The sequence below is a fragment of the Trachypithecus francoisi genome, unplaced genomic scaffold (assembly GCF_009764315.1).
Source record: "Trachypithecus francoisi isolate TF-2019V2 unplaced genomic scaffold, Tfra_2.0 Lachesis_group2, whole genome shotgun sequence".
Taxonomy (NCBI): Eukaryota; Metazoa; Chordata; class Mammalia; order Primates; family Cercopithecidae; genus Trachypithecus; species Trachypithecus francoisi.
Window position 1 is genome coordinate 17,516,395 of NW_022681465.1, and position 9,796 is coordinate 17,526,190.

The window sequence follows — 9,796 nt, forward strand, 5'->3', positions numbered from 1 at the left end:
ACTTCACAATAGGCCCCGGTGTGTGATGTTCCCCTTCCTGTGTCCAAGTGATCTCATTGTTCAGTTCCCACCTATGAGTGAGAACATGCGGTGTTTGGTTTTCTGTTCTTGTGACAGTTTGCTGAGAATGATGGTTTCCAGCTGCATCCATGTCCCTACAAAGGACACGAACTCATCCTTTTTTATGGCTGCATAGTATTCTGTGGTGTATATGTGCCACATTTTCTTAATCCAGTCTGTCATTGATGGACATTTGGGTTGATTCCATCAACCCAAAGACCAAATGATAGTCTTTGCTATTGTGAATAGTGCTGCAATAAATATACGTGTGCATGTGTCTTTATAGCAGCATGATTTATAATCCTTTGGATATATACCCAGTATGGGATGGCTGGGTCAAATGGTATTTCTAGTTCTAGATCCTTGAGGAGTCTTTATAGCTATCCTGAGTTGGCTGAGATTCTTGAATGTGAAGATTGCTAGCTTTAAGAGTTTTGGGGAATTCTTGACTATGTTTTCGTTACATATTTGTCCCACTCTATTCTTTCTTTTTTCTTTAGTAACTCCAATAATAGGAATAAAGGGGTTTGCACTATGACTTGCATGTGATTGATACATGTATTCTTTTGCATTCTCTGTGCTCTAGTCAAATATTTCATGTTGATCTGTCTTTGGGATCATTGAGCCAATCTTCAGCTATACTGTTCAATTCATCCAATGAGGTCTTCATTTCAAGTATTGTATTTTTCAGTCTTAGAATGATTACTTTTTACAGATTTTGATTCAGTGATTAAACCCCACATCTTTTCATAGCTTTCATTCATATTGTCTTTCAATCTCTTTAATATATTGATCATTGTATCAAAATGTAACTTTAAGATGCTAAATAAAATATCATTTTCTTTCTTTGCATCTACTTACATTGTTTGTTTCACCTGGTAGTTGATCACAATCTCCTGCCTCTTTTTATGTTAGTAATTTGTGACTGTATGCCAGACATTGTGGAAAAAGCACAAGTCAAAGCTCTGTGTGATGCTACTTTGACCAGATGGGAATCTGTGTTTTCTCTGTGGAGCAGATAAGGTGAGGAGGTCATCACCCCAATCCAAGAGGCTGAGCTAGATCAAGACTGGGTTGACATTTTAGTAAGATCCACCTCTAGTTCTGTTTTTGTTTCTCAGGCCTGTCTCTTCTACACTGTTGATTGAAAGCTCTGAAAGACAGTGGAAGGTTCAGGCTGCTTAGCATCCTGCCGTATGCTCCATCCAAATTTGATGAGCATCTTGGGGAGACCAGCCATGTTCTGAGCAGACTCCTTTCCTCAAGTGGAACTTTTCCTCCCAATTATTATGGGACTTCTGAAGATTTTAACTTACTTTGCAGAAACTCCTAATCTTTTACTCAGTCTCAATTTAGCAAGGGTGCTAGAGGAAAATTGGCAAGGCATTTGGCGATACTTTTGTTTCCAAATTGTTGTGGTTGCTTCTACGAATGCCACAAGCTTTGCTCGCTCCTCTTTCCTTCCTACAGTGCTTCTGCATGAACCAGATCTGATCTGTGTTTCAAATCAGCAAATATCCCAAGAAAGAAAATAGCCTGTGAAAGGTAGCTAACCTTGCCAAAACACTCTGCTCTCTGGAATTTTTGTTCTTTTAATTCTTTTTGTTTCCATAATTCACTCATCTCTTTAAATGGATTTTTTGCAATTAATTTGTCTTCTTTAGTTAGTCTAACAGGATTGTGTTCTCCTGCAACCAACGGCATTCTATTCATAACCACAAGTCCCCTTAGGGTCAACTTTTAAGAAGTCTTGGGCAGTTATGTCTTTCCAATCTGACAGTCCATAAGATCTTCCCCTATTTTTCCAGAAGCTTCAGATGTGACTATCACAAAGAACATTATGGATATATGTGACAAAGAGAGATTACAAATTAAATTCATACTGTCCAACATGAAAAACTTGACTGTCCTTTTTTCTGTGTGTCCAGAGATACAGGGAGTCCACAGAGCCTCCCCTGCAAGCATCAGTACAGAAGTCGATGATAATCTGGATGCAAGTCCAGGAGTGTGGAGTTCACTGACTCAGAAGACCTGCATCTAAGGAATTGACTGTCCTTATCCTTAAGTATGATGACTATGTTTCCAATTCCAGTAGATCCTTTGATTTATTCTGAATAAATATTCCTTTTGGAATTGAACTTCTAGAGCTCTTAACTTTGGCCCACTCTAGTTTTTTTCTCTCTCTCTCTCTCTCTTTTTAATAATTTTTTTGTAAAGATAAGGTCTTGCTTTGTTGCCCAGGCTGGTCTCGAATTCCTGGACTCAAGCAATCCACTGCCTTGGGCTCCCAAAGTGCTGGGATTATAGGTGTGAACCATTGTGTCCGACTGCTTTCTGGTTTTTCTAGCATCATGTTATCCCAACTCTGTTCTCCATGTAAATTTCCCTGATCACATGGTTGTATCTTGGCATTTCAAAATACTTAACAGACTTTGTTTTGTTTGAATTTTACAGTGAACTTACATGACTAGGCATGGTCCCCAGTTCAGTTTTATAGACAAGGATTCTGCAGGTCAAGAAGTGAAACACAACCAATAACAGCAGGTGACAGGATTGAAACCTGGGTCACTGTACTTATTTTTTTCTACTCTGTCATTATGTGTATCTATCCTACCTCTGCAATGACAGATGGCCCTAGAGCAAGAACACTTCCTTACATCTGGTATACAGTTGAAAAGTAAAAATTCCACACAAATAAATATGGAAGGAAGTTTTACCTGCTCCTATAGCTTCCTTTCAGCGACCTGGCACCCACAAAGGTTGAGTAACAGAAAGGGGACTTATGTAACTTAAAGTAGAGGAAGTTATAGAGACTGTCTTAGCATAATATAGCATGGAGCGGTCATGCTTGGAGGTGCAAAACGTCTGATGGTCTCGGACGTGGCTTGACCCTGAATTACACTAGTGAGGCAAGTTGCCTTGGGCAAAGCAAACTTATTGGACCCAAAGCTCTCATTTGAGAATTTTGTTGCCTAAACATTATAAAATATCAGCAATTTCATATGGTTCAGCCTAATATTTTATCACTCTTCCTTTTTCTATTCTAAAGCAATAATTTTTAATAATGTAAGCTATACACATACATGCTTTCAACATACAACGCCCTGACTATCATATAATGGATATTTCAAGAAGTAAATGTTCAGCATGTCTTCACCCCCACTTGAAGACATAATGTATCAATTAGGCTGTTCTTGCATTGCTATAAAGAAATACCTGAGACTGTGGAATTTATAAAAGTGGTTTAATTGGCTCACGGTTCTGCAGGCTATACAGGAAGCATATTGGGTCTACTTCATCTACTTCTGTGGAGACCTCAAGGAACTTTGACTTATGGTGGAAGGTGAAATGGGAGGAGCAGGCACCTCGTGTGACTGAAGCAGGAGCAAGAAAGAGAGAGTGACCGAGGTGCCACACACTTTTAAACAACCGGAACTCTCTCTTGAGAATTCACTCACCGTCTTGCGGACAGCACCAAAGGAATGGTCCTAAACCATCCATGAGAAATCCTCCCCCATGATCCAATCACCTCTCACCAGGCCCTATCCCCAACACTGGGATTACAGTTCAACGTGAGATTTGGGCCTGGACACAGATCCAAACCCTGTCAATATATTGGCCAGACGCTTGCAGCTATATGAAGAATACCCTGGTTACCCAGCCACAAATGCAGATGTTATTGATAAGGGAGGGGGGCAGGGAAGTGCTGGGAGGAGAAAGGGAGGTCTCTGGTGAGGGCTCCACCCTGGGGCCTGTGCCCACAGACCTAGGTGAGGGCAGGCACTCCTGCCTTTGCGCCCAAATGTTGCTTTTCCCAAGACCACCCTGGCCCGCCACGCCCCCATCCTGTGCCTATGAAAACCCGGAAACCCTAGTGGGCAGTCACACAAGCAGCTGGACATCCAGAGGACGTCAAGAAGAGCACGTCGACAGGCACCGGCAGACCCTGGCAGGCCGCCGACTGGCGGAAGGACATGGAGTTCGGCTGGAAGGTCGGAGGAGATCCAGGCCGCTAAGCCTGACTCCAGGAAACACACCTTCCCGCTCCATGTCCCTTCTGCCTCTCCTGTCTGCTGAGAGCTACCTCCACTCCATAAAACCTTGCTCTCATTCTCCAAGCTCACGTGTGATCTGATTCTTCCGGTCCAACAAGGCAAGGACCTTAGGATACAGAAAGTCCTCTGTCCTTGAGATAAGCCAGGGGTCTAATTGAGCTGACTAACACAAGTCGCCTACAGATGGCAAAACTAAAAGAGCACCCTGTAACACACGCCCACTGGGGCTTCCGCTGCAATCGTTCACCCCTAGACACTGCTGTTGGGTTAGAGCCCCACAACCCAGCCGTCTGCCTGCTCCTCTAGAGGTCTGAGCAGTGGGGTACGGAAGAAGCGAGCCCCTCCTGCTGTTGCACACCCTGCGAGGGGGCAAGGGAACTTCTCCTGTTTCATCATCAGGGATGTTGTATTGGTGTCTTAAATAACACTAGCATGTTGCCATATTTGGAGCTGCTACTGGGCCAGCTCTGTTTCCAGGCCTGCCTTTCCATCTTTTCCTTGCTTCTGGCATGAGTTCCCTTCTCTCTCGAGAGATCAGTTATGCATTTGAAAATACGTGTAGCTATACATACTTTAAACATACCATGTAGCAAGGATGCTCCTTATTGGACGGTCTTTCACGTTGCTGGGAACAGAGAACACTGCAGTTTCAGGTGAGCGAAGTAGTGCGATCTCATACATAATGAAAGCTAAGCAGGCAACAGCTTTCCCATAAGTAAGCATTTCAAAATGTATTTGTAGAAAGGCAGTAAAAGAATAGGATGCAAATCAAGCTATTTTTAAACCATCGTTTTCAGGGCCAAGGAAGAAAAATGAATTCTTAAAAAAAAAAATTATAAGGTCTTTAGTGGTGTTTTTAGTTGAAGTAATTTAGAGATGATTAGGTATTGTTATTTTTGATTCAATTCTTTAGAACAAAAACTTACAGAAATAGAAAGCTTTGCCATTTCTTTTCCCCACAACTTTAAAAAGTAAACCATGAGTGTTGGGTCACAAAAACCTTTCTTTTTTAGTCTCCTTTTTGTGCAGATTCATCCACCATCAAATTACATTGTACTCCTTCCTCCTCTGACTACCTGTGGAAGAATGTTTATATAAATCCTGTCTTTTTGTCTGTTGCTCTGAGTAAATGGTACAAAATAGATGCCTTAGTCTGGTGATTTGATTTAATACAAATAGATATTGTTAGAACAATTCTTTACATCTGAGATATTGGGAGATTTACTTGTAACTTTCCTTGCTATGTGAACAGCAGTAGTATTTGTTATTTCTAAGATGTGTTGTAGTTGGAAAGATTTTGTTTGTATCACGCCAAAGTGACTGCATTAAGAAGTACCTAGTTAATTAAAACTAAACTAAACTAAACAAAACAAAACTCCTTTAAATCATTCAGCTGTTTGACCTATACTAGTGTATAGGTGTTATACTTAATTATATATTTTGGTGCTGTCTGTTTTATTATGTGGCAGTGTGTAGTCCCAATATTTATGCTAATTGTATAGTTCTTTGGACTCCAGTTTTTCTATTTGTAAATTTGGATTAAAGTCTATCATGGCTGCTTTCAAAGAGAGCACTATATGTAAATGGAGGGTACTTTGATACCACTAGAGGGATGGGACAGATCTCAAAGAAACAGGATACACTGGCTCTGGGGTGAATGGGTCCTATGACTTGTAGGGCTTCGGAGAAGGACATACAACTCTGGGGCTAAAGCTCAGGGCATTGGCCATGCAGTTGAACATTTCTACCAGTTCTTTCCTGGGCCTGCCCTGTGCAATTTCCAACTTCTTCTCTAAATAAATGTTGAAGGTATGCGTACATAGCAAAGGTGTGCCAAAGTGTACAGTTGCCCAGATTATTTGCACACCTTGGTTTGGCCTGGCCAGTTGAAGGATTTATGAGGAAATACATTGCTGTGGTGACCTCTGTCATTCATTTCTCTGTGTATATTGGTATTAATTGATTTTTTTGGCAGAGTTTAAAGTACTTTTGAACTTCTCCCCTTTCTTCTCTCTTCTGCTTCTTTTTCCAGACTGCTTCCAAGATTGGATGAAGAGAATCTATTGACAATGCTGTGAAGAGAGGTATTTGGAGTGTGTTGGGGGAGGTAGTGTTGACTTCCTTGTGCAGTCTAGGATTGAGTGGGGGATGCAGTTGGAAGGGAAGAGAAGACTCCTCCATCTTCCTGGTCCAGAGAAATTCTGCTGGAGCGCCCTAGCCTTAACGAGAAATGAGGTGTTTGTGTTTCCACCATCTTTGAGATCTGATTGCTAATGGAGCTACCTTTAAAGAATTCTGCTATTTACAATATAAGTGAGATCTCCCTCCTCCATCCTGTGTTGCACAGCTTGGGATTGCACCCTTGTTCCTGGCACCTTTGCATTGCAGGAGCCTGCCTTTGACTTTCTTTCCTCTCTGCACATCTTCTGTTCTTGCTGCTTCTCTTTACAGAAAGTGCTGAGCTTCTTGGCGAGTGTCCCTCCCAACAGATGAATATTCAGCAGAGAATGGAGAGCTTTCTACCATAAGAATCAGGATGTGGCTGTTTATAAAGTTATTGCATTTTTTTTTGAAGAGTGGCTGCAATTAGTTTTGGTGTTAGGCAGCAAAAACCCCAAAATGTTCTTTTTGATTTCACATTGCTTGCATAATACAGATACCCATTTACTGGAAGAAATCTTTGTGGGTAAGTGTATGAGTGTGTATGCCTAAGTGTGTGTGTGTGTATGACTCCACATATATTTCTGGAGTGCCTTCTATGTGCCAGGCATGGTGTTAGTCAACATATGTAATTGAGAGTAAAACAGTCATGATCTCTGCTCTTAAACAATTTACAATCTAGGATAAAAGAGACCTTCCATGTTCAAATCCACAATGACATTAATTGCAATATGATCATTGCTGTGTTTGAAGAATAGCTAAGAAAAGCACAAAGAACTTACAAGATGGCTTAACAGAAGAATTTCATCTAGCTTACAAGTCTGGATAGCCTCTTTCTAAGAAAGCGGTATGAGTAAGGATGAATAGGAGTAGGGCAGATAAAATACTAAGCCAGGAGTTGGAGGTGGACATGGGGGAGGGAGGTGACATTGTACTGATAGAGAGGTGTAGAGAGCTAAGGAGGCTGATGAATGTAGAGAAAGTAGAAGCGTCACTGGATTGCAGTTCTTGATAGGTACAAATGTTGTATGAGGGGACGAAAACAAGGCCATTGGAAAGGGAAGTTGAAGGTGGTGGTGATGGTGTTTGTGAAGGTATTCATATTATTACAGAATTATCTGAAGTGCAGTTTCCAATGTTGACCAAATTCATGGTGTGACTGTGGAAGCTGGTGCTTGGGGTGAATGATGACAACTATCAGTGGGTATCAGGGTAAAGAACTGCTGGTCAAGGTGTTGATGGTCCATCCAAGTGATGTTAAATCTGCTTAGCATGATGGTAAGTTTGGGTGAAAAGAAGACGATGAGTTGGGTGCTAAATTCTTTAAGGAGTGACCAAATGATTAAGTGAGGACTGGAGGGAGAAGAGGCTCTTATTGTCAACTACTCAAAGGAGCAGCTTACAAAAGAGAGTGCAGTTATTTGTCTGCAAGTGGCATTGGGTAGTCAGGAGGACACTGCCTTGGTGCTGATACCGGGATATTTCGAGTTTGATGGAAAACATCTCCCAGCCCCTGGTTGAGAGGAGAAGCAGTATCCTTAGGGGACAGTGGGTTTCAGTGAAGTCAAGAAAGTGTGTGTTGTGTGTGTGTGTGATAACTTTGAGATAATTATGGGTTAGAAACATGTGGATTAAGGTAAGAAGAGACTACCTTCAGGCATTCATCCAAACTTTGAATTTCTTCTAGAAACCTCCTCTCAAGTCACAGTCAAGTGACTGTGATTGACTGATCCAGCAATTGCAAAATCACTCTCTTCTAATGCATACCATGTAAGTTAATTTAAAATGTAAGTTTTATTTTCTTTTTGGATAGGGTCTTGACTGCATCCTGAAAACATAGCTGGTGTTTTTATTACCTTAGTGTAAGCTGTGTAGTCAAAAGAATAGTGGGAATGGTCACTGTGTGTGGATATTGTTGTTCCTGAGGTAAATTCTGTCCTAGCTACTAACCAAAGGATCTTTCAGAAATGCTCTCCCAAACCACTGCCCATTGAATAGCAAATGCAGTATCTATTTTAGAGAAAATGATTGCATCAGATTAAAATGGTTAAATTGTCTTAACATGCCAGGATCTTATCTTTTCATGAAAACATTTTTTATTAACTTTTTTTTTAAAGGAGGACAACTGCTCTTCAGATTTTTCCCATGAGAACTGGAGATTAAACTTTGATTTTTCTCCTTTTCTCCTCCCCAACAGAAGCTGTATGTTTTGAGGATAACCACTTGGTTAAAAGCAAAATAGCCTTTAATAAACACACATACCTTAAAATGAATGAGCATTTCTGGTATAGTCTTAGATTTCACAGTGTCATACTGGCTGGGTTGAGAAAGCCACCAGAATTTCATAGCTCAAAGTTCAGGTTTTATACAGGATTTATATGTCCTGTAGAATATTTTGTTTGCTGAAGTTTGAAATGATAGTATCTTCTTCTCTAGGAAACTAATGTTTAATAGGTACGTGCAACCGGATTGCTAATAGGAGATGGAGGAAAAAATGTCACCATTTTGAATGGGGTTTGTGTTTACTAGCACACAAAATGCATTCTTGTATTATCGATTATGTGAAAATATCTATAATTGTTAGAAAGATAAAATCCATGTTTGCCAAGAAAATCAATTTTTTCCATATCTCTCTTTGTGCACTGTGGTTTTACAATTTCCTTTTCATTTTTAATGGTGTTTTCTGTTTAAAAAGCTTATTTGAAAAAATTAAACAAAAATTATATACATTTATTGTGTACAATGTAATATTTTAAAATATGCATACATTTGGAATGGCTAAATGTAGCTAATCATCATATGCATATTTATGATTTTTGTGGTGAGGACACTTAAAATCTACTCTTTTAGAAATTTTCCAGAATACAATACTGTCCAATGTTATTAACTGTAGTCACCATATTGCACAATAGATCTCTTGGACTTACTACTCCTGTCCAGTTGAAATTTTGTATACTTTGACTAACATCTCTCCAATCTCCACCTTTCTCCCCACCAGTCCCTTGTAACCACCATTCTACTTTCTGCTTCTGTGAGTTCAACTTCTTTAGATTCCACAGGTGGTATTTGTCTTTCTATGCTTGGCTTATTTCACTTAACATAATATCCTCCAGGTTCAGCCATGTTTCACAAATGACAGGGTTTCTTCTTTAAGGCTGAATAGCATTCCATTGTGCATATATATCACAATTCCTTTATCCATCCCTCCATTGTTGGACATTTAGGCTGATTCCATCTCTTGGCTATTATGAATAATGCTGCAATGAACATGGGAATGCAGATATCTCTTTGACACATGGATTTCATTTCCATTGGATATATGTGGTATGCTCAGAGGTGAGATTGGTGGATCATATGGTAGTTTTTCCAAATTTTTTGGAAGAATCTCCATATGGATTTCCATAATGGATGTACCAGTTTACATTCCCATGCGCATTGTTTTCTGACGTTGATAAAGCAGTAGATCTATTTGTTTCACAAACCTTTATTGCGTGCCGACTATGCATCAGCATAATGGGAGG

The 9,796-nt window shown here is 40.2% G+C and overlaps 2 long non-coding RNA genes across 3 annotated transcripts in view; both read left to right on the forward strand.

The window, feature by feature from the left end:
• LOC117064781 overlaps window positions 1-2,193 on the forward strand; it is a 37,961-nt gene extending 35,768 nt beyond the window's left edge. For both annotated transcript variants that reach the window (XR_004429673.1, XR_004429674.1), the window contains exon 2: window positions 1,989-2,193. This is a non-coding gene — a long non-coding RNA (uncharacterized LOC117064781). The remainder of the gene's footprint in view (window positions 1-1,988) is intronic.
• Window positions 2,194-4,534: 2,341 nt separating this feature from the next.
• On the forward strand, window positions 4,535-6,446 carry LOC117064396. Its single transcript, XR_004429434.1, has 2 exons — window positions 4,535-4,768; window positions 6,148-6,446. It is a non-coding gene; the product is annotated as an uncharacterized LOC117064396 (long non-coding RNA).
• The last annotated feature ends 3,350 nt before the right edge of the window (window positions 6,447-9,796 follow it).